We start from the raw sequence: 23,777 nt of genomic DNA, 5'->3' as shown, positions 1-23,777 counted from the left end.
GCCCTTGCCTAAGTTGCCCTCCTCCTCTGAGTTGGTTCCTTTATTTTTTCAGAACGTGGTTCGTTTGCATGGGATTCCGGAGAATATCGTTTCTGACAGGGGATCCCAGTTTGTGTCTAGATTTTGGCGGACGTTTTGTGCCAAGATGGGCATTGATTTGTCTTTCTCGTCTGCATTCCATCCTCAGACGAATGGCCAGACGGAGCGAACTAATCAGACCTTGGAAACTTATTTGAGGTGTTTTGTTTCTGCTGATCAAGATGACTGGGTTGCTTTTTTGCCACTGGCCGAATTTGCTCTTAATAATCGGGCTAGTTCTGCCACGTTGGTCTCTCCTTTTTTTTGTAATTCGGGGTTTCATCCTCGTTTTTCCTCTGGTCAGGTGGAGTCTTCGGATTGTCCTGGAGTGGACGTGGTGGTGGACAGGCTACATCAGATTTGGAATCAGGTGGTGGACAATTTGAAGTTGTCTCAGGAGAAGACTCAGCAGTTTGCTAATCGCCGTCGCCGCGTGGGTCCCCGACTTCTTGTTGGGGATTTGGTGTGGTTGGCTTCTCGTTTTGTCCCTATGAAGGTCTCTTCTCCTAAGTTCAAGCCTCGGTTCATCGGTCCTTATAGGATCTCGGAGATTCTTAACCCTGTATCTTTTCGTTTGGATCTCCCAGCATCGTTTGCTATTCATAATGTGTTCCATCGGTCGTTGTTGCGGAGGTATGAGGTGCCCGTTGTTCCTTCGGTTGAGCCTCCTGCTCCGGTGCTGGTGGAGGGAGAATTGGAGTATGTTGTTGAAAAGATCTTGGATTCTCGTGTTTCCAGACGCAAACTCCAGTATTTGGTTAAGTGGAAGGGTTATGGTCAGGAGGATAATTCCTGGGTGGTCGCCTCCGATGTTCATGCGACTGATTTGGTCCGCACCTTCCATAGAGCTCACCCTGATCGCCCTGGGGGTTCTCGTGAGGGTTCGGTGACCCCTCCTCAAGGGGGGGTACTGTTGTGGATTCTGTTTGTGGGCTCCCTCTGGTGGTTACTGCTGGTACTGGGTGACTTTGGTGGGTTGCGGCCTTTGGTTTCCACCTGTCCATCAGAGGCTGGGTGTTTCCTATTTTACCTGGCCTTTCTGTCATTCCCTTGCCGGCTATCAATGTATTCAGATGTGCTCTGTTTGGTTCCTGCCTACCTGCTCCCAGATCTTTCAGGATAAGCTAAGTGCTGATTTTCAGTTGTTTGGTTTTTTGTCCAGCTTGCTTATTATGTCTCTATGCTAGCTGGTAGCTCTAGTGGACTGAGGTTCTCCCCATGTGCCATGAGTTGGCACATGGGTTCTTGTAATCTCAGGATGTTTTTTTTGATTAGGGTTTTTTGCTGACCGCTCAGTCCCCTTTTGTATCGTTCTGCTTTCTAGTTTACAGTGGGCCTCTATTTGCTAAAGCTATATATATCATCTCTATGTGTGTGCCTTCCTCTCATTTCACCGTCAATACATGTGGGGGGCAACTATATCTTTTGGGGTTCGTTCCTCTGGAGGCAAGTGAGGTCTTATTTTCTCTGCAGTACTAGTTAGCTCTTAGGCTGGTGCGTGGCGTCTAGAACCAACGTAGGCACGCTCCCTGGCTATCTCTAGTTGTGTTTGTCAGGCGTAGGGCAGCGGTCAGCCCAGGTTCCATCACCCTAGAGCTCGTCCGTTATTTATTTGTACTTTGCCTGTCCTGTGCTATCCCTAGCCATTGGGGATTCATGACAAAAAGGTTACAGTTTCTGGACACTGGCCGCATTGGGACCAGGGGACCTCACAACTCACTAGTAGTACATCTTAGTCACTAATGACTCTACATGTTGCTTGGTGACTCCCTATAATCTGAGGGCATTTATTAAATGCGTGCACTGCCCCTTTAAGAGCTTTGGCGTGCACGCAGGAACATGCCGGGGATTGGGCCGAGGGCTGGGACAGTGAGAATGCCAGCATTCCTGCATGGAAGGAGAAGTGGACATCATGCAGGGGCGCCAGCAATAACGCTACAGAGACACAGATTTGATATTGGTAAAAACTTTTGGACAGTGAGGTGGTGAGTTCTCCTCCAATGGAAGTCTTCAAACAGAGGTTTGACAGACATATGTCTGGGATGATTCACCACACCAACGGAGCATTGATGCCACTATGGTATTCAGGACATCCTGAGGGATCTTGCTCCCTTCCATTTGCAAATCTGCAAACAATTCATCTTTATTGCTATGGGTACGGGCCCCAACTCATCCCAAAGGTGCTCAACAGGGTTTAAATCAGGTGATTGGCTTATCCATTGCAACAGGCAAACATTTTTCTTTCCTAACCATCTTTCACGAAATTGGATGTGTGCCTAGGATCATTGTCTTGCTGGAATCTTCAGCCCATGTGTACTTTGGTTTTACCATGTGGCAGTATTACATTCTCCAGTATGACCTTGTACAATACATGGTAGCATAAATATTTCTATTAATTCTATGCAGAGGACCAAATGGCAGATGCAGGAAAGCAGCCCCAAACCATGACACTGCCACCACCATGTTTCTCTGTACTGTAGGTGTTTGGTACCTTAAATCATTACATCTTCCAATTGGGCGGTATACTGTATATAGTGCTTGCCATCACTACTAAACAGATTGAACTTGGATTCATCTGACCACAACACCTTAGACCAGTCTGTCTCCATTTGTTGAGATCTTTGTCAAACTCAGGTCGGACCTTCCGGTTCTTTGCAGAGGTGAAATGCTTCTTGACTGGAACTCGTGCATTCAACCCTACTGGTCTTAGTTGTAGTACCAGTGTTTGACAACTCACTTTGAACCCATATTCTTAGTTCATATCATGCAAAATTTGTACAGCACTTTTATGGACATCAGATACTGACTTTTTCTTAATAATGTGATCAACTTTGGAGGAAGTTTTCCGTGGTCATCCATTTTTATGGTTGTCCGCTGTTCCATAAGCTTCTTTTTCTTTCTTTCTTATATGTGACACTTGACTCTGAGAGCAGTTTAATTCCACAGCTACCGTATATACTCGAGTATAAGCCGACCCGAGTATAAGCTGAGACCCCTAATTTTGCCACATAAAACTGGAAAAACGTAATGACTCGAGTATAAGCCTAGGGTGGAAAATGCCTCAGCTACCGGTAAATGTCAAAAATAAAAATAGATACCAATAAAAGTAAAATTAATTGAGACATCAGTAGGTTAAGTGTTTTTGAATATCCATATTGAATCAAGAGCCCCATATAATGCTCCATACAGTTTATGATGGGCCCCATAAGATGCTCCATATTAAAATATGCCCCATATAATGCTGCACAAATGTTGACTATGACCCCATAAGATGCTCCATAGAGACATTTGCCCCATACAATGCTGCACAAATGCTGATTATGGCACCATAGGATGCTCCATACAGACATTTGCCCCATATAATGCTGCACAAATGCTGATTATGGCCCCATAAGATGCTCCATACAGATATTTACCCACATATAATGCTGCACAAATGCTGATTATGGCCCCATAAGATGCTCCATACAGATATTTACCCACATATAATGCTGCACAAATGCTGATTATGGCCCCATAAGATGCTCCATACAGATATTTGCCTCATATAACACTGCACATGGCCCCATAAGATGCTCCATAGATATTTGCCCCCATTTAACGCTGCGCATGGCCCCATAAGATGCTCCATAGAGATATTTTCCCCATATAACGCTGTACATGGCCCCATAAGATGCTCCATAGAGATATTTGCCCCATATGCTGTTGCTGCGATTTTAAAAAAAATTAAAAATCACATACTCACCTCTCGTCGCTCATGCCCCCGGCACTTGCTATATTAACCTGTCCTCTGTTCCGCCGCCGAGCGTCGCTGTGTCTTCCCTGTCCTCGGCACTGATGTTAAGTCAGAGGGCGGCGCGCACACTAATTGCGTCATCGCGCCCTCTGACCTGAGCGTCACTGCAGAGGATGCTGAAGACACAGCGGCGCCGACGGTGGAACGAGGAACAGGTGAATATAGCACAGTGCCCTGCCATACTCACCTGCTCCCGGCGCGGTCCCTGGACGTCCCTGGTTCTCCGGGCGCCGGCAGCTGTTTCCTGTGTTGAGCGGTCACATGGTACTGCTCATTACAGTAATGAATATGCGGCTCCACCCCTATGGGAGTGGAGTGGGGTCCATATTCATTAATGTAATGTCACGGGAGACCTAGGCAGGAATGAGGTGATAACTCGGGCCCCTGCGATTTCCCTCAGACTAGGGGAACCCTGACTGACCCTCTACCTGAAGTTTACACTGAAGGTGTGCATGTCCAGGGCTCCAGCCTCTCCCTATCTCATGTATTAACCCTAGGCTGAGAATACCACCCTCCACCCAGTGAAGTGTTAATAAACCAATACCCACAATAAGCACAGACAAGGATAACAGAAAATATACACCACACCGCAGTCAAACAGGAATACACTATAAATGCTCAGGGCAAAATAAACACAAATATAGGAAGGAGTAAATAAGACAAAGGGAAATATACTCCACCAGATACGATACTCCAACCACTAGCTCACCACACAAGACCGAGATAACCAAGCTCAAGACTGAAGCTATAATCGGCGACGCCCAATGTTCAGGAGAACTATTTAAAGGCAGTGGGCATGGCCCAGCTTCCAATCCGATCACCAGGTAAATTAACCCTGGACCAGCTAGACAAAATCTAGCCGATGCCAATGAGCGCATAGTGGACAAAAGCGGAATTACCGCTGTCTGTCGGACGACCTGGTCTGAACAGCATCCGACATGACAGTACCCCGCCTTCTACGAGGGACCCCAGGGCCCTCAAGACTTATAGGACCGGGCTTGTCCGTATGGCGGCGGTGAAACAATCTGACCAGTTGGTCCGCATGTATATCCGAGGTAAGTACCCAAGACCTCTCCTCTGGCCCATAACCACGCCAGTGCACCAGGTACTGTAACATGCGGCGCACCACACGAGAGTCAACCACCCTGGAGACTTCAAACACCAAACTGCCATTCACCAAGACTGGAGGAGGCATCGCCGCAGCGTCCACAGAACCCACCACCTTTTTCAATAGCGATCTGTGGAACACGTTGTGAAACTTATAAACCGTAGGGAGCTCCAACCGGTAGACAACCGGATTAACGATAGCGGCGACCCTAAATGGACCAGTAAACCTAGGACCCCATTTAAGAGATGGAATTTTAAGTCTTAAGTTTTTTGTGGACAACCACACCCAGTCACCCACCCTCAGGTCCGGACCTGGCACACGTCTACTGTCAGCCACACATCTGTACTTAGCACCCACGCTCAAAAGACGCTGTTTTACTTTCCTCCCGACAGAGGACAGTTTTGGTGGTACTTCCTCCTGAACCTCGGCAACCTCAGCCTCAACAACTGTCGTGAACGCCGAGACCATTACACCTTTAGGGAGGACAGGAACCGGTTCTTCCTGAGGTTCTTCCCCCGGAAAACACCTGGACAAAGCATCCGCCTTAGAGTCCTTAGACCCAAGTCGGGGCACTTCTGAACAACTCCTCTCAGAAAACATATCAGCGAAATCCAGCAGAGACTCAGGAATACTAGAAGTCCCAGCGGAAACACACGTGGCCAGGCAATTCTACTGGCAGTATCCGCTCCACTGGATGATATCCTGGGTTTTCCAGTCAATCACCGGGTTGTGCATAGCCAACCATGGAAAACCCAGAACCACTTGTGCAGGCAGATTACTGAGCACCCTACATGTAACTTGCTCCGAATGTAGGACCCCAATGTGGAGTTTAACCTCAGCCACAAACTCAGTAATCTCCCCCTGTGAGAGAGGAGCGGCATTGATGGTGACCACCCGGATAGGCTGAGGCAGCTTTTCCAACCTGAAACCGGCTGTGCGCGCAAATTCCTCATCAATAAGATTAGAGGCAGAACCACTATCCACAAACACAGTGATTGGCAGCTCTCTGCCAGCGACCATAACTTTGGCTGGGAGCCTGCATTTAGAGACCACAACGGAGGGTTGACATAAGTTCAGACTGGCCACCTCCACCCCCTCTGAGCTTAAATGTTTTTCCACCGTTGCACTTTTCATAGATAGCAGAGAACAAGTATTGACATAATGACCAGTTTTACCACAGCAAAAACAGGCTCTCTGCTTCCTGAGCAAAGGAGCATGATGCTTCATAAGAGACACCCCTGCAATCTGCATGGGCTCCGTGGGCTCACCTGCAGCAACCTCACGTGAACCCACGCTCTCTCCCATAAGCAGCGTCTCTTGCACCCCCTGACGCAGACGGCGATCAATGCGGATAACAAGACTCATAGCAGATTCTAGAGAGGCAGGAGTCTCGTACCTTAGAAGGGCTTTTTTAACCTTCCCTGAAACCCTATGAAGAAACTGACTATGCAGCGCAGGATCATTCCATTGAGTATCAACCGCCCATCGGCGAAATTCAGAGCAGTATTCCTCCGCCATACGCCCCCCCTGGCAGAAATTGCGAATTTTAGTTTCTGCTAAACCCATTCTGTCAGGATCTTCGTAAATAAGACCAAGAGCAGAAAAAAAACTCTCCACTGAGTTATATGCAGCAGAATCAGAAGGTAAAGAAAATGCCCATGCTTGAGGATCACCGTTCAGTAATGACAACACCAGGCCCACATGCTGAGCCTCATTACCCGAGGAGATCGGGCACATACGGAAATAAAGTTTGCAAGCTTCACGAAATGAAACAAATTTACTGCGCTCCCCAGTAAACCTTTCAGGCAAAGGAAACTTGGGCTCAGCAACTGCCTGTAGATTCAGCTTGCAGTTTAGATACTACTAGACCCTGATGCTGAACTGCCCCCTTCAGCTCATTGACCTGTAGAGACAGTGCCTCCAACTGGCGGGTTCTGGAAGTCATGGAATCCATGACAAAAAAAAAGAAAAGAAAAAGAAACCTTTTTTCCCTTTTTTTTTTTTTTTCTTTTTTAAGGCCGATTATAATGTCACGGGAGACCTAGGCAGGAATGAGGTGATAACCTGGGCCCCTGCGATTTCCCTCAGACTAGGGGAACCCTGACTGACCCTCTACCTGAAGTTTACACTGAAGGTGTGCATGTCCAGGGCTCCAGCCTCTCCCTATCTCCTGTATTAACCCTAGGCTGAGAATACCACCCTCCACCCAGTGAAGTGTTAATAAACCAATACCCACAATAAGCACAGACAAGGATAACAGAAAATATACACCACACCGCAGTCAAACAGGAATACACTATAAATGCTCAGGGCAAAATAAACAAATATAGGAAGGAGTAAATAAGACAAAGGGAAATATACTCCACCAGATACGATACTCCAACCACTAGCTCACCACACAAGACCGAGATAACCAAGCTCAAGACTGAAGCTATAATCGGCGACGCCCAATGTTCAGGAGAACTATTTAAAGGCAGTGGGCATGGCCCAGCTTCCAATCCGATCACCAGGTAAATTAACCCTGGACCAGCTAGACAAAATCTAGCCGATGCCAATGAGCGCATAGTGGACAAAAGCGGAATTACCGCTGTCTGTCGGACGACCTGGTCTGAACAGCGTCCGACATGACATGTAATGAGCGGTACCATGTGACCGCTCAATACAGGAAGAAGCTGTCAGCGCCCGGAGAATGAGGGACGTCCAGGGACCGCGCCAGGAGCAGGTGAGTATTATTAGACAGCTGCCGCTCCCCCTCCCCTGCCGTCTCCTGGGAATGACTCGAGTATAAGCCGAGAGGGGCAATTTCAGCCTAAAAAAATGGGCTGAAACTCTCGGCTTATACTCGAGTATATACCGTACCTCTTTTTGGCTTTTGCCTGACTTCACTCTCAGAATAATAAGCTTCTTGACATCTGATGATAAATGTGGCTTTGTCTTTTGCCATGTTTTAATCGAAAAACACAGAAGCAAACAAAAAATAAAAATTTTAGACAAAATTTGACTACCCATGACAAAATATGCAAAACATTTGACCCAGCAAATGTTTAAAATTGACACATAAATGAATAAAACAATGTCAAACACAATTTTCATCCTTATAGCTGATGACCATTTGCTTCTGGTTCATTAACATCACCAGGAAAATGGCATCACGACCACCAGACAGAAATAATCTCACTTTAAAAAAATGCAAAACTTTTGGTCACTACTGTATCCTATTCCCATTGACTATAGACACTTGGAATATTTTGATCATTTTTTTTAGAAAGCAACATTTGCAATTCTGGGTCGGACTGGCCTAGCCAGACTGTCGACTGTTCAAACCTCATTTTGTAGATATAATGTGTAATAGTATTAGTGCACCAATACAGGTATTTCTGCATAAATTGGGATCCCTATTGGACAGCTAGTATAAAATACTTAAACAATGAGGGACCTCCAGTAAAAGAAAACATTTGGTGTTGGCCACTAGGAACCCCAGTACTTTTAGTTTCAGGATTCTCAAATATACTTTCATTATAATAATCTAATTTCCTGGGTGATTATTATAGCGACAGATCCACACATAGTATTGATGTCATACTGATTTATAAGTCACATATACAACTCTTTATGGGTTCAGTTTTCCAGTAAATTATTTGATCCATGTAAATATTTTAACCAAAAGATATGAAATTAAGGTATTTCTAACAAAAAATTTATCTGAATAAGAAACTAAGTAAAAAAAAAATTCTCCTGGTCATACTTCATTTTAAAGCATCTGCCTCCTCCAGTTGAAAAGCAGCTTCCCCGTGTTAAGTGTTAATTGCTGATGACAAATCTGTTGATATGCTCCTTCATCAGCAGCCATTTTGAGAATAGTAGGAGCTGTGAAATCTGTGGGGAAGACTGTAATAACCAATACAGAACGAAGAATCTGTAAGGGTACGGTCCCACTATCAGGAACTGCTGCGGATTTGACACTGCATATTTGTGCAATGTCCAGCTGTTACAGCATAGTGGATGGGATTTCAAGAAATCCCATGTCCGTTATGCATCATAAGACATCCACGGTTCACCTATGGAGACGGACATGTGGCGCATCTCTCCAGACCGCAGCATGTAAGTTTCTCTTGCAGAGACGCTAGTGTTTGCAACAGAAATTACATCAATCAAATGCATTGAATGTGGTGATTCTGCACGGTTCAGTGAACACATGCGGATTTACCTGCGTTCAATAGATGGCAGCGCTTTAGCCACAGGGAACATACGCTGCATCCAAAGCACTGCTACGTCCAGATCGTTGACACCTGGCCTTATACTTCTATATTAGTGTTACAAAATCATGTCCCAAACACAGTTGTTAAAATAACCATAAATAACCCTTTAACCACTGTGATCACCATGCTATATTATATCAGAAGACAATTTTGCATGCTTCTGGCCCACTCATACTTGGCTTCCGCTGTTTCTTACCTTGTACTTGTTCTCACAGATGACCAATTGCTTCTAAAGAAAATAAAACAAAAAAAAGAAGCAGATGAGAAAACGGGTGGATCCAATCCTGCAATTTTCTCTGTAGATTGCACTTTGTAATATTCCTAATAACAATACAGAACTTCAAATGGCAGAAGTTAATAATAAAAGCTCCTCTATTCTTATGCATGCACTAGCGTCATTAATATAGTTATGTCTCCATTTAGAAGGTAAGTCTACAGAACCATTTTATCTCTAAAATAATTTGAATACAATGGACCCGCTCGTGCTAACAGCTAATTTGATAATGTATGTTGTTCTTAACTTTATTTATTGCACACAACAGGATGGGCTGAAAGCTTGTATTCCTCTCAGCATTCTTTATGTAATGCAATTTACCATTTAGATTTATGGACACAAGACGAGAAGAACCAGGGCTGTAATTCTAAAGACTCCATTTTGTCAATACATGTTAAAGTTGCAGCCATCGAAATCCAGATCAATCCATCTGCCCAGAAGTACGTGCTGTACGGGCAAAAGTGTTGGGACACTCAATCATTGAATTCATGTTGATCATGCAGACTCATTACAACAGGAGTATAAAATTCATCCCGATCGCCATGCAGTCTGTCTTTAATAACATTTCTGGAAAAATTAGTCGTTCTATAGAGCTCACTGAATACTAGCGTGGTCTTGTAGGAGGAGGATAACAACAATGTAACAAGTCAGTACATTAGAATTAAGAATTCTGGCTAAGTTACTTTGAAAAGTCTCCACATTTTTGTGTGACTCGGAGTTGCACAAAAATTTTGCAACTCTCTCTGTTTTCACAATAGTGTCTTCCAGCTCCATCAAAATGGGCGAGGTTGGGATGGAAAAGGGGGCAGCAGGGGCCTGACACCACAGCTTCTCCAATTCATGAAGAGCTGTGGTGTAGTCAAGCCCAAAATCGGACTCCAGTCCCTGAGTGGAATAAGATTTCTGGAGTAAAGCATGGAGACACTCGCCACTGCTTAGACATTTCTGATTCATTAAGAATCAGTATGCCCCTCTATTAATCTGGAGCATCTGTCTCTTACATGCCTACTCATGCCGACCGGCAAATAAATTGCCAGTCTTGATGATTTGGGGTCTGAATGAATTCCCTAATAAATATTTCATGAAATGTTTAGGAACCAGATCAACTCTAGTTACATAGTGAGATCGCTGCATGCTGAGGCTTATAGTGCATAAAGGTCACCCATGCTCTTTTGACTCCTAACCTCTGACATTAATATTAGCACAAAAACTGTGTACAAGGAGCTGCATGGCATGGATTTCCATGGCCGATCAGCTGCATGCCAGCCTTACATTACCATGTACAATGCTAGGCATCGGATGGAGTGGTGTAAAGCAGATGCAACTAGACATGAGCATTGCATTAGAAAATTATGTGGATTGGTGAATCCCGCTCCTGTCTGATGGATGAGTCTGGGTTTGACAAATGTCTAGAGAACATTACCCGCCTGACTGTATTGTGCCAACTGTAAAGTTTGGTGGAGGCAGGACAATGCTGTCAGGTTATTTTTCAGGGATCGGCCTTAGCCTCTTAGTTTCAGCGAAGGGAAACCTTAATACTTCAGCATACCACAACATTTTGGACAACTGTAGCTTCCCACTTGTGGGAACAGTTTGGGGAAAGCCATTTTCTTTTCCATCATGACTGTGCCCCAGGGAACAAAGCAAGATCCATAAAGGCATAGTTGGGTGAATTTAGCAAAGTAGAATTTGACTGACTACACAGAGCTCTCCTTTTAATCCTGTAGAACATCTTTAGAATGAACTAGAATTGAGATTGTAAGCCCAGCCCTTTTGTCCAGCATCAGTTTCTGAGCTCCCAAATGGTCTTTTGGAAAGGCTTTCTACAAGATTTTGGAGTTGTCCATGGAAATTTTGCCCATTCATACAGAAGATCGGAAGCTGCTACAACTGCAATGTTGGGACCAAATCCATATTAATGTTCATGGATTTAGAAAGAGATGTCATAAAAGCTTATCCGGGTGTCCCAATACATTTGTCCATATGTACTGCATATACAATAAAGCTCCTTGGCTTTAATGTAGAATATAAAGCATGTTCACCATAATTATTTTCAATTTTCTTGGCATTCACTTTGTGTTTTCTTTTGTGGTTAGTGAAACGTTGAACCCCTTAGGTACCTGTGCCTGGATGTGCTTGTTACAGCCGCACTCCCTTTAGCTATCTGCCTTTCTATCTATCTTATATGAATCAGTCATTTCTAAAGTAGGACTGATTATGTGGTTGGCATACAAGTGGCTCTCTATCTTGGTAATATGTATGGAATAACCATTATGTTCGAGCACTCAGGCACGCATCACTTTAAGAACCACTTTTAAAAGTTAGTTCATAATTTAACATATGTTTAATGGGGTCCCAGCTGTTGGATTCACAGCACGCTCTCCTGGAATCTCCATTTCCTACAGCTAGCCGTCTGCTTGTACTCTATTTTATTTTCTTCTTTTTGAATGAAAACCCTTAGTTTTGTAGTTTTTGCTTTGCCTTCACGTAAACTTCCATAGATTTATAAATAAACATTATTTTAGCTCTTGTATGGCATGGGATTCTTAATAGCATTAATAAAATATACAGATGCAGTTCCTTAAAGAAAGATTACTCCCCATGTATAATAAAACTACTACAGTACACTTAAGTGTTCATGCCTCTTGAACTAGATGAAAGAAATGGATGAGGATGTGACAGTATGTTAAGGGGAAAACCTATTATCGCCAACTCAGGCATTCAGAAACACATTCTCCTCTTCTTCCCTGAAAAGAGCACGCCACAATGTATGCATTTATAGATGTGGATGTATAAGAGGCATGAAAAAGCTGCCCCCGTACAAGTCAAGGTCAGTCCTCATCTTACCACTGGCCAATTTATGTATTTGATAAGTAGAGTTATACGATTCAATGGAATAGAAAACATATAATCAGACGCTATTTAATGGAATAACTTGCTAGATGCGAAATGAAAGCGAACCACTTTTCTGTAAATTTCACTTTCCATATCAATAAACTGGTACAAGTTGTCTCTCAGTACAGCGTCGTATTCAGTATTGCAGCATCATTTCTTATATCTGGACTTCTGCCACCAGACTTAACTCACAGTCTGGCTTGTTTTTACTTTCTGACTGCGAATTTAATGCAAGTAGTAGTTGTCCAGGATTAGAAAAATATAGCTGTTTTCAGGTTATTTATCATCTTTTAGGGTTACTAGCGCCTACTTTACACCCTCTTTTTCATTTGTCTTAGATTCTGGGAGAAAGCAGCCATGTTAGTCTAATCATGGACAACCCCTTAAGGTCATAAAAACTTCTCTGATCACCACTATACCCCACATATCTATTGTTCTGAGAACCTCCAGACACACATCTTTTTACATTATTTTAGCTTTCTGCTGTTTTTTTTAATTTTTTTTTAATTAAAGGAATTTTTACTATCAGTCTAAAAACTTTGAAAACAGCAAACACAGCTATTACTCAATCTCCTTGAGTGGGGTGCTGGTGTTGGTTCTCTATCACTGCTTATTTGTTACATCCAGCGGTTACATCCCTACCACTGCTTCTGCCAATCACTGAGCTCAGTCTTTCAGGCCAGCCACCTCGGCAGAACACCTGAGCTCAGTGATTGGCTGCAGCGGTGATGGGCACTTTAATGCTGATATCACTGCTGCAGCTAGTAATCAAGGTTTGGGGGAGCAGCAGGGAGCTGGTTCTGGACTCAGAGATGGTGAGTAGTATCTGAACTCCCCTTTTATTTAGGTTTTATTCAATGCATGTGAAGGTTCCTAACTAGATTGTCAGGCAAGCTACTTTATTCTTTTTTTGTCACTAATTTAATATACAGGAGTGTATGTAGGCATACAGTGTATGTTGTTATTATGTTTATATTATTATTAGTGGATAGCAGGACGGCACCTCGTTGCATGGCCACAATGGTCACTAGTCCTTATCCAGATAATCTCTTGTTTTTGGGAAGTTATCAAAGATTAGATGTAATAAAGAAAACCATGCAAAGTTGATAACATGATTATACTTCAACTATTATTTAAACCAGGAGTGCGCAACCAGCGGCCCGGGCACCACATATGGCCCACTAAAATATTCTGTGCCACCCCCTGGTCACAGAAATGCCTGCCTCTGTGTGACTGTTTGAATGTAAGTTACAAAACACAGAAAACCGGGTGGCACCCAGTCATCTCTGTGGTCTTCATACATTTTAGGAGAATTGGCTTCCTTTACCCCCCCCCCCCCTGCACCTAAAAGATGTATAGGAGTTACAGGTGGCCATCTATGCTTGCGTCTCCCTACCTTGTAATTTATGACATTTAGGTTTACAATGGGGAGAATCACAATCACTCATGGCCATCCCCTCGTCTAGGTGCTAACTGTGGGTAAGAAGATTCCCTTTCTTCCAGTCGGTACATGTTCCACTTTCTGGACTACTATCAAGCACATTATTTTGATGTGAAAGAAAAGACTGTGATGACTGTGATGATAATAACTCTAAACGATTTATTCTGGCACTTGGGAGTGATTCAGCATGACATTGTGACCCTTGGACCAGAAAAGGTTGGGCACCCCTGATTCAAACTGCATACCTACTTCTTTACACCCCTGTATTATTTCCTTTTCAGCCAAGAGTAGTGGATCCATATCATGAAAATAACTTTTTGTGAACATTCCTGGTTTGGGCTTAAAAATGAAAACAATTAATGGTGTTAACAAAATCCTAATATAAAATGTATAATATGCAGAGTTACAGCATAAGGGCTCGTGCACACAACTGTAAAAATCTGACGAGTGCTATCCGTAATTTTGACAGAAAACACTTGTCTCCATATTATTATGTGTTTAAACTTTAAGGGGTATTCCTTCGATATTTATGGCATATTTTCAGGACATGGCATAAATAGGTACATATCCCAGAGGTGGCACTCACATTTGTCTCCAGATTCACCCAGTAAGGTGGCATCCAGGCAGATAAGGAATGGAGAGGTGGCGATTGCTGTCTTCATTGACTTGGGTTATGGACACAGCAGAACCAGCTGCTCAATGATTGTAAAGAAAAAAAATTCTAAGTCTATTACTACACGGAATAATACGCTATTACTCTATATTTTATTTCTATTTATTCCTTGTGTCTCGGACTCCCTCCCGCCCTCCTTTTTACTAATTGTAAACCTGAGACTAATTATGAGACCACACAAAATAACTCAATATGATGCCAATCAATACCACAGAAAAGTGCCTTCAATTCAAGAGTTACTTTACTGCAAAAGATTGATTTGGATATTCCAAAATGATATCAATCTATTACTAATAAAGAGCTTCCTGGAGCTGTCTGACCACGGTGAACAGAACGGTGTTATAACATGAAGACACCACTTGTAATAACAAATGACAACTCACTAACATTTACAGTTGGCTCGAGTGAGAGGCGATTGATTTATCAATAAAAGGGAGGCTGATCTTCCATTACTATTGACTGATACTTTATTGTTTCTGTAGTTAAACAAGTCCCGTGTAGTCCATTATGTTTAGACCTATGGATATGTGTAACACACATTATAAACACAAGTCACTTAATCTCCGTTATGACTGGACGTTGTCATCACTCTGGAGGATGTATTGATCTGTTAAGGCATAAGCAAAGCGCCTAGCTTACATTACCCGTAGTTTATAGTTAGGTATAAGAGCGATAGACTGGATAAAATTGGAATTTTGTAAGATGCTTTTTTTTTTTTTAAGAAGCACATAAAAGAGTAATGGAATATGACATTTTGGTTCATCGTCATTTATGGATTAGGGGTCTTCAATAGACCAAGTCCTGTACTCAGTTATCTCCATAATTTCCATGAACATTGCATGGAGTTGTTTGCATGCACGACATCAACTCGTTAATTTTGGGTACGTAGGACCCCTATTTTCATGATCCTGTTCACATGATTTGCTGCATTTTTTTCTTGTCATTTGCAAGCTTAAGAAATCTATTTTACGCAACTCAAGAACTGAGGAACATTTATATAATAATTTACACCATGAATTTGTGAGATGCTGGGCCACATTCTTTCCCACTAAGCTCTGTATTTAACATCTCCATTTTGAAAAAGTTGCTGAAGTTGGCGTAAAAATAACATGTCGTAATTACAAATTGTTGAAAAAATCTTGTGACATTTGTAGCAAAGCCAGGTAGGACTGGGTTAAATCATAGCACTGCAGGTCTTAATTAGATGCACGTAACTAGCTTTGACCAAGAACCAGGAAATGAGTTCACCCTGTGTCAGTCTGCTGGATGTTGAGCAGAGTGAAGTGTGGTGAAGCTGGTGAGTGACCAGCCAAAATGTGAGTTGTAGCTGCAAGAGATACAAGCCAGAATCTGTCTCTGAATAGAGAGTGCATGAGTCAGGTAGGAAAACTGAGCGGTCTGTGTGTTTAGCTGTAGAATAACGTGTGGAAGCTGCAGCCTGTTCAGTATGAACTGTGCATGGAGTTGAACATCTGTTTGGCACTGGAAGCTGCTGGAGCTCAGGCTGAAGGTGATATCGAGACTGGTAGGACCAAACGTCTTTAGTGCGTAAAGTTTACTTTGGTGGAAAGTACTGTATACTGGTTTGGGTGAGCGTGCACTGACATATGTGTCTGCGGAATTAACTGTTTATTTGATGTTATACCTTTGTGCCTAGAAGAGGCTACTTTGGTTTTCAATCTCTTTTTGCGTTTTATGAAAGCAATAAAATTGCGCGTTTGGACCAAACCACATTGCCTATGTAAACGCTACCTAATGTCTACCTGAGAACGTGAATCGTTATGTATTTCAACGAGTTTTACACTATAATTCTTACACAATCTGTTTGATGATCTGGGGCCTATGATTGTAATATTTAGACTTGTTAGCTTTATAGCTATTGCTTTAGAAAATGTGCAGAAATTCTGGTGAACAATACTTGCAAATGGTCAATACTGTATTATTTTTGTAGTTTATGGCCCAGTAGTGAATGGCATCTGAATACTAGAATACTAGATGAATTGTAACTTGGCCAAACTCTGTAAAGGACATTGTTTTCAATGATCTTGTTTTTCAATTCATGTCATCTTTTATGTAGCTTTTCATGTAAACTAGTGGCCATAGGGTGAAAAGTAGAAGTAGATTAGCTATCCCTGTAACACAAGTGGTGACCCAAACAGAATATACTGCAATATAGAGTCTCTACTTCATCACAATATTAAAAGTGTTGCCCAACCCTTGGAAAGTTTTACATACTGCTTACAATGTATGGCGTGGCACTGTTAGTTTGCCACGCTGGGGTCCTGGGTTCAAATCCCACCAAGGACAACATCTGAAAGGAGTTTGTTTGTTCTCCCCGTGTTTGCATGGATTTCCTTCAGTTTTCTGGTTTCTTCCCACACTCCAGAGACATACTGATAGGGAGTCTACATTGTGATCCCCAATGGGGACAGTGATGCTGATGTCTACAAAGTGCTGTGGAATTAATGGTGCCATAAGTGAGTAAAATAAATAGCATAAAGAGTAATAATCGCTTCACCAGTTGACTGGTGCTGTGCAGATGCACCTTTAACCCACCCTGTTCCTAGCTCACCTAGCTTCAGCAATTGGGTTGGACAATCCCTCCATAACAAACACTGCACCATCTTTTTAGGAACAAGTTATGAAGGCACTTGCCAAAGGATGATGATAATTTCTAAAATGTTATAACAGCAAGAGGACAGGGAGGTATTAGCTGGCAGTTTTGCATTACATCACGCTGTTACAGTCTGGAAACACACAATAGTGCCATTGATGAGAAACTAAAACCATTTAGTGACCTCATCGGATGGGCAAAAAATAGCATTTATGAACAAATATATTATTATTATTTATTATTATAGCACCATTTTTTCCATGGTGCTTTACATGTGAGGAGGGGTGTACATAATAAAAACAAGTACAATAATCTTGAACAATACAAGTCACAACTGGAACAGGAGGAGAGAGGACCCTGTCCGCGAGGGCTCACAATCTACAAGGGATGGGTGAGGATACAGTAGGTAAGGATAGAGCTGGTCGTGCAGTGGTGTGGTCGATCGGTGGTTACTGCAGGTTGTAGGCTTGTCGGAAGAGGTGGGTCTTCAGGTTCTTTTTGAAGGTTTCGATGGTAGGCGAGAGTCTGATATGTTGTGGTAGAGAGTTCCAGAGTAGGGGGGATGCACGAGAGAAATCTTGTATGCGATTGTGGGAAGAGGAGATAAGAGGGGAGTAGAGAAGGAGATCTTGTGAGGATCGGAGGTTGCGTGCAGGAAAGTACCGGGAGACGAGGTCACAGATGTATGGAGGAGACAGGTTGTGGATGGCTTTGTATGTCATGGTTAGGCTTTTGTACTGGAGTCTCTGGGTAATGGGGAGCCAGTGAAGTGATTGACAGAGGGGAGAGGCCGGGGAATAGCGGGGGGACAGGTGGATTAGTTGCGCAGCAGAGTTTAGAATAGATTGGAGGGGTGCGAGAGTGTTAGAGGGGAGGCCACAGAGCAGGAGGTTACAGTAGTCGAGGCGGGAGATGATGAGGGCATGGACTAGAGTTTTTGCAGATTCTTGGTTTAGGAATGTACGGATCCGTAAAATATTTTTGAGTTGGAGGCGGCAGGAAGTGGAAAGGGTTTGGATGTGTGGTTTGAAGGAGAGATCGGTGTCAAGGATTACCCCAAGACAGCGGGCTTGTCGGACTGGGGAGAGTGGGCAGCCGTTTACTGTAATGGATAGGTTCGTTGGGGAGGTCGTGTGAGATGGGGGAAAGACAATGAATTCTGTTTTGTCCATGTTAAGTTTTAGAAATCTAGCGGAGAAGAAGGATGAAATAGCGGATAGACATTGAGGGATTCTGGTTAGAAGGGTGGTGATATCTGGTCCAGAGATGTAGATCTGTGTGTCGTCAGCATAGAGATGATACTGAAAGCCGTGAGATTCTATGAGCTGTCCCAGGCCAAAGGTATAAATGGAGAAGAGCAGGGGCCCTAGAACTGAACCTTGCGGGACTCCGACAGATAGGGGGCGAGGTGAGGAGGTGGTGTGTGAGTGGGAGACGCTGAATGTCCGGTCAGTTAGGTATGACGAGATCCAGGATAGGACCAAGTCTGTGATGCCAAGGGATGAGAGGGTCTGCAGCAACAGGGAATGGTCCACTGTGTCAAAGGCAGAGGACAGGTCCAGGAGGAGGAGGATAGAGTAGTGCCGCTTGCTCTTGGTGGTTAATAGGTCATTGGTGACCTTAGTTAGGGCAGTTTCAGTGGAACAATATATAAACTGTTTCTGTATGAACTTGACTTCGGTTAGGAAAACACCTCTTCTGTGGATATTTGGGAACCAATATTAACTGTATGTAGTCACGGCCAGGAACTGCACATCCACCCCTTATCTGATTCAGTAGGAGTCGGCTGTATAGTACATGATCCCGGCCACTATGCCATTGGTGGAGCTATGAAGTTCTGCTCTGCAACTGAGTACATCCGGCTTCCGCTGGCACCGAGAACAGTTGTTGCACCCCCTCCGATCAGATATTGATGACCTAACCTCGGGATAGGCCATCAAGGTAAATATCTCTGGCAACCCCTTTAAATTATGCCAAGTTTCATCATTCAGACTGTACTTCAGTCTTTGTAGCACTAATAAGGGAAAATCATCCACATGGATACAGTGCAATATAAATAATGTATAAACTAGTTTTCCTAAAAATGTAATCTATTTTATCCTTTCCGTTCTCAGGATCTTCAGGCCTGATCTGCAACATAATAACTCCGTTCTCGGCATATGATTATTTAATACTAATTGATTTGTTGTATGTGAACATATAAATCACTTACAGAGCCTGTGTTGTGATTGATACTGTTCCCTGCGGAGTTCCCCAGGCTACTGTGTACTTGATAGACTCACAGAAATCATTTCTAACATTCCCTAATACATCTCTGAAGTGTCTGCTGGTCCATGTATGGAAACTGTGAAATAAAAGGATTTTATACATAAAATGATGAGCGACTTATCTAGTCTTCTAATACAAGTGCCTTAGCTAAAAAAAAATCATACAAAGTTCCTGATGGAAAATAAGGGGCTTAGTACAGGACTGTTACCAGAGAAAGGCAGGACGTTGCTGACGTTGCCATACATGCTTAATCAGGTGTTATTCCGTGAGTCCCTCATCACAGATTCTGCAGCGGTGGCCAGTTACATACCTTCAGGAGCCACAATCATCGTCAGCTGGATTCCATTCAGAAGCTTCCTTCATGGAAACATATTGCAGCAAATGCTCAAAATAAGATGTTTTCTGAAGCCCAAATGTAGTATGTCAAATGACACCACTGATGTGTTCCAAATTGTTGGACTTGACCCCAGTAAACCTATAATTGCGAAGAGCAAAAAGTATTGCCGGTCGGTCATGCATCTGTGCCCTTATAGTCAGTATTTAATTTGCTTAAAATTTTTTTTTTAGATTGCTGTTAGATAACATTTGAGTAGCAAGAATGTTTATTGATTTCTACTGTACAGATCATAACTGTGTCACTTACTAAATGACCTTTGGTCCTGAGCTGAGGAACATGCTTCTCACAGCCAGGACCCCTGCAATATTCAGGATGAAGAGGCGACAGCTCTGGTTTTTAACCCCTTTACCCCCAAGGGTGGTTTGCACGTTAATGACCGGGCCAATTTTCACAATTCTGACCACTGTCCCTTTATGAGGTTATAACTCTGGAACGCTTCAACGGATCCCGGTGATTCTGACACTGTTTTCTCGTGACATATTGTACTTTATGATAGTGGTAAAATTTATTTGATATTACCTGCGTTTATTTGCAATTTTCCAACTTTGAATTTTTATGCAATTAAATCACAGAGATATGTCACACAAAATACTTAAAAAGTAACATTTCCCACATGTCTACTTTACATCAGCACAATTTTGGAAACAAAATTTTTTTTGTTAGGCAGTTATAAGGGTTAAAAGTTGACCAGCAATTTCTCATTTTTACAACACCATTTTTTTTTAGGGACCACATCTCATTTGAAGTCATTTTGAGGGGTCTATATGATAGAAAATAACCAAGTGTGACACCATTCTAAAAAGTGCACCCCTCAAGGTTCTCAAAACCACATTCAAGAAGTTTATTAACCCTTCAGGTGTTTCACAGGAATTTTTGGAATGTTTAAATAAAAATGAACATTTAACTTTTTTTCACAAAAAATTTACTTCAGCTCCAATTTGTTTTATTTTACCAAGGGTAACAGGAGAAAATGGACCCCAAAACTTGTTGTACAATTTGTCCTGAGTACGCTGATACCCCATATGTGGGGGTAAACCACTGTTTGGGCGCATGGCAGAGCTCGGAAGCGAAGGAGCGCCATTTGACTTTTCAATGCAAAATTGACTGGAATTGAGCTGGGACGCCATGTTGCGTTTGGAGAGCCCCTGATGTGCCTAAACATTGAAACCCCCCACAAGTGACACCATTTTGGAAAGTAGGCCCCCTAAGGAACTTATCTAGATGTGTTGTGAGAGCTTTGAACCCCCAAGTATTTCACTACAGTTTATAACGCAGAGCCGTGAAAATAAAAATTATTTTTTTCCAGAAAAATTATTTTTTAGCCCCCAGTTTTGTATTTTTTCAAGGGTAACAGTTGAAATTAGACCCCAAAAGTTGTTGTCCAATTTGTCCTGAGTACGCTGATACCCCATATGTGGGGGGGAACCACCGATTGAGCGCATGGCAGAGCTCGGAAAGGAAGGAGCGTCATTTGGAATGCAGACTTAGATGGATTGGTCTCCAGGCGTCACATTGCGTTTGCAGAGCCCCTAATGTACCTAAACAGTAGAAACCCCCCACAAGTGACCCCATATTGGAAACTAGACCCCCCAAGGAACTTATCTAGATGTGTTGTGAGAACTTTGAACCCCCAAGTGTTTCACTACAGTTTATAACGCAGAGCTGTGAAAATAAAAAATCTTTTTTTTCCACAAAAATTATTTTTTAGCCCCCAGTTTTGTATTTTCCCAAGGGTAACAGGAGAAATTGGACCCCAAAAGTTGTTGTCCAATGTGTCCTGAGTATGATGATACTCCATATGTTAGGGTAAACCCGTTTGGGCGCACGGAAGAGCTCGGAATGGAAGGAACACTGTTTTACTTTTTCAACGCAGAATTGGCTGGAATTGAGATCGGACGCCATGTCGCGTTTGGAGAGCCCCTGATATGCCTAAACAGTGAAACCCCCCAATTATAACTGAAACCCTAATCCAAACACATCCCTAATCCCAACGGTAACCCTAACCACACCCCTAACCCTGACACACCCCTAACCCTAATCCCAACCCTATTCCCAACCGTAAATGTAATCCGAACCCTAACTTTAGCCCCAACCCTAACCCTAACTTTAGCCCTAACCCTAACTGTAGCCTTAACCCTAGCCCCAACCCTAACCCTTGCCCTAGCCCTAACCCTAGCCCTTGCCCTAACCTTAGCCCTAACCCTAGCCCTAACCCTAGCCCTAACCCTAATGGGAAAATAGAAATAAATCTATTTTTTTATTTTCGCTAACTAAGGGGGTGATGAAGGGGGGTTTGATTTACTATTATAGCGGGTTTTTTAGCGGATTTTAATGATTGGCAGCCATCACACACTGAAAGACGCTTTTTATTGCAAAAAATATTTTGGTATTTGGTAACATTTTCGGGCACGTGACATTTTTTGATCGCTTTTTATTCTGGTTTTTGTGAGGCAGAATGACCAAAAACCAGCTATTCATGAATTTCTTTTGGGGGAGGCGTTTATACCGTTCCGCGTTTGGTAAAATGGATAAAGCAGTTTTATTCTTTGGGTCAGTACGATTACAGCGATACCTCATTTATATCATTTTTGAATGTTTTGACGCTTTTATACGATAAAAACTATTTTATAGAAAAAATAATTATTTTTGCATTGCTTTATTCTGAGGACTATAACTTTTTTTTTTTTTCTTTGATGCTGTTTGGCGGCTCGTTTTTTGTGGGACAAGATGACGTTTTCAGCGGTACCATGGTTATTTATATCCGTCTTATTGATCACGTGTTATTCCACTTTTTGTTTGGCGGTATGATAATAAAGCGTTGTTTTTTGCCTCTTTTTTTTTTTTTGCGGTGTTCACTGAAGGGGTTAACTAGTGGGACAGTTTTATAGGTCGGGTCGTTATGGACGCGGCGATACTAAATATGTTCACTTTTATTGTTTTTTTTTTATTTAGATAAAGAAATGTATTTACAGGAACAATATTTTTTTTGTTTTGAATTTTTTTTTTTTTTTACACATGTGAATATTTTTTTTTTTACACTATAACATTGCCCCGGGGGGGGGGGGCATCATGTTATAGTGTAAGATCGCTGATCTGACACTTTGCTGTGCACTGTCAGATCGGCGATCTGACGTGCACAGCTCCTCCCTGCTTCCCGGCGCCTGCTCTGAGCAGGCGCAGTGAAGCCACCTCCCTGCAGGACCCGGATGCCGTGGCCATCTTGGATCCGGGCCTGCTGCAGGGAGGAGGAGGTAAGAGACCCTCGGAGCAACTCACATCGCGTTGCTCAGGGGGTCTCAGGGAAGCACGCAGGGAGCCCCCTCCCTGCGCGATGCTTCCCTATACCCCCGGAACACTGCGATCATGTTTGATCGCAGTGTGCTGGGGGTTAATGTGCAGGGGGCGGTCCTTGACCGCTCCTAGCACATAGTGCCGGATGTCAGCTGCGATAGTCAGCTGACACCCGGCCGCGATCGGCCGCGCTCCCCCCGTGAGCGCGGCCGATCGCATATGACGTACTATCCCATCGGTGGTCATACAGGCCTACCCCACCTCGACGGGATAGTACGTCAGATGTCAGAAAGGGGTTAAGACTGTCCATATATATTAGTCTAAAATCTTCTGAACCCACAGATATCGGTGCATTTGGCCAACAGTCTAAGGCCGAGGTCACACACAATGTATAAAATATCTGCCCGATTTTGTCTGCTGAGAATCGCACAAATGTTCTCCCCATGGTGATCCATATCTCATCCGTGTGCAATGCCAGGATGCTTTTTTTTCTCATCTGTATGGTGAGATTTTCTAACACACTTGCAAAATGAGCAAATAATGGCTGAGCCATTCCTGTCACCTGCCCAATGCCTGAGAATTTCTCGCAAGTGACACTGATGGTCCGTGTGCTGTGCAATTTTTTTCTCACACCCATAGACTTGCATTGGCATTTCTCAGCTGAGATACGCGGACAATCGCAG

At 43.2% G+C, this 23,777-nt stretch overlaps 1 protein-coding gene and 1 long non-coding RNA gene across 5 annotated transcripts in view; one reads left to right on the top strand and one right to left on the bottom strand.

The window, feature by feature from the left end:
• Nucleotides 1–23,777, bottom strand: part of LOC143807550 (uncharacterized) — a 128,036-nt gene that overhangs the window by 41,654 nt on the left and 62,605 nt on the right. The window contains exon 2 of the long non-coding RNA XR_013221762.1: nucleotides 9,438–9,470. This is a non-coding gene — a long non-coding RNA (uncharacterized LOC143807550). The remainder of the gene's footprint in view (nucleotides 1–9,437; nucleotides 9,471–23,777) is intronic.
• The window catches only part of KIAA0825 (KIAA0825 ortholog), a 565,784-nt gene that overhangs the window by 513,915 nt on the left and 28,092 nt on the right, over nucleotides 1–23,777 (top strand). The window lies entirely within an intron of this gene.

This window comes from Ranitomeya variabilis, chromosome 1, assembly GCF_051348905.1.
Source record: "Ranitomeya variabilis isolate aRanVar5 chromosome 1, aRanVar5.hap1, whole genome shotgun sequence".
NCBI lineage: Eukaryota > Metazoa > Chordata > Amphibia > Anura > Dendrobatidae > Ranitomeya > Ranitomeya variabilis.
Note: the sequence above shows the minus strand (reverse complement) of the source record. Positions and strands in the feature narration are given on the sequence as shown.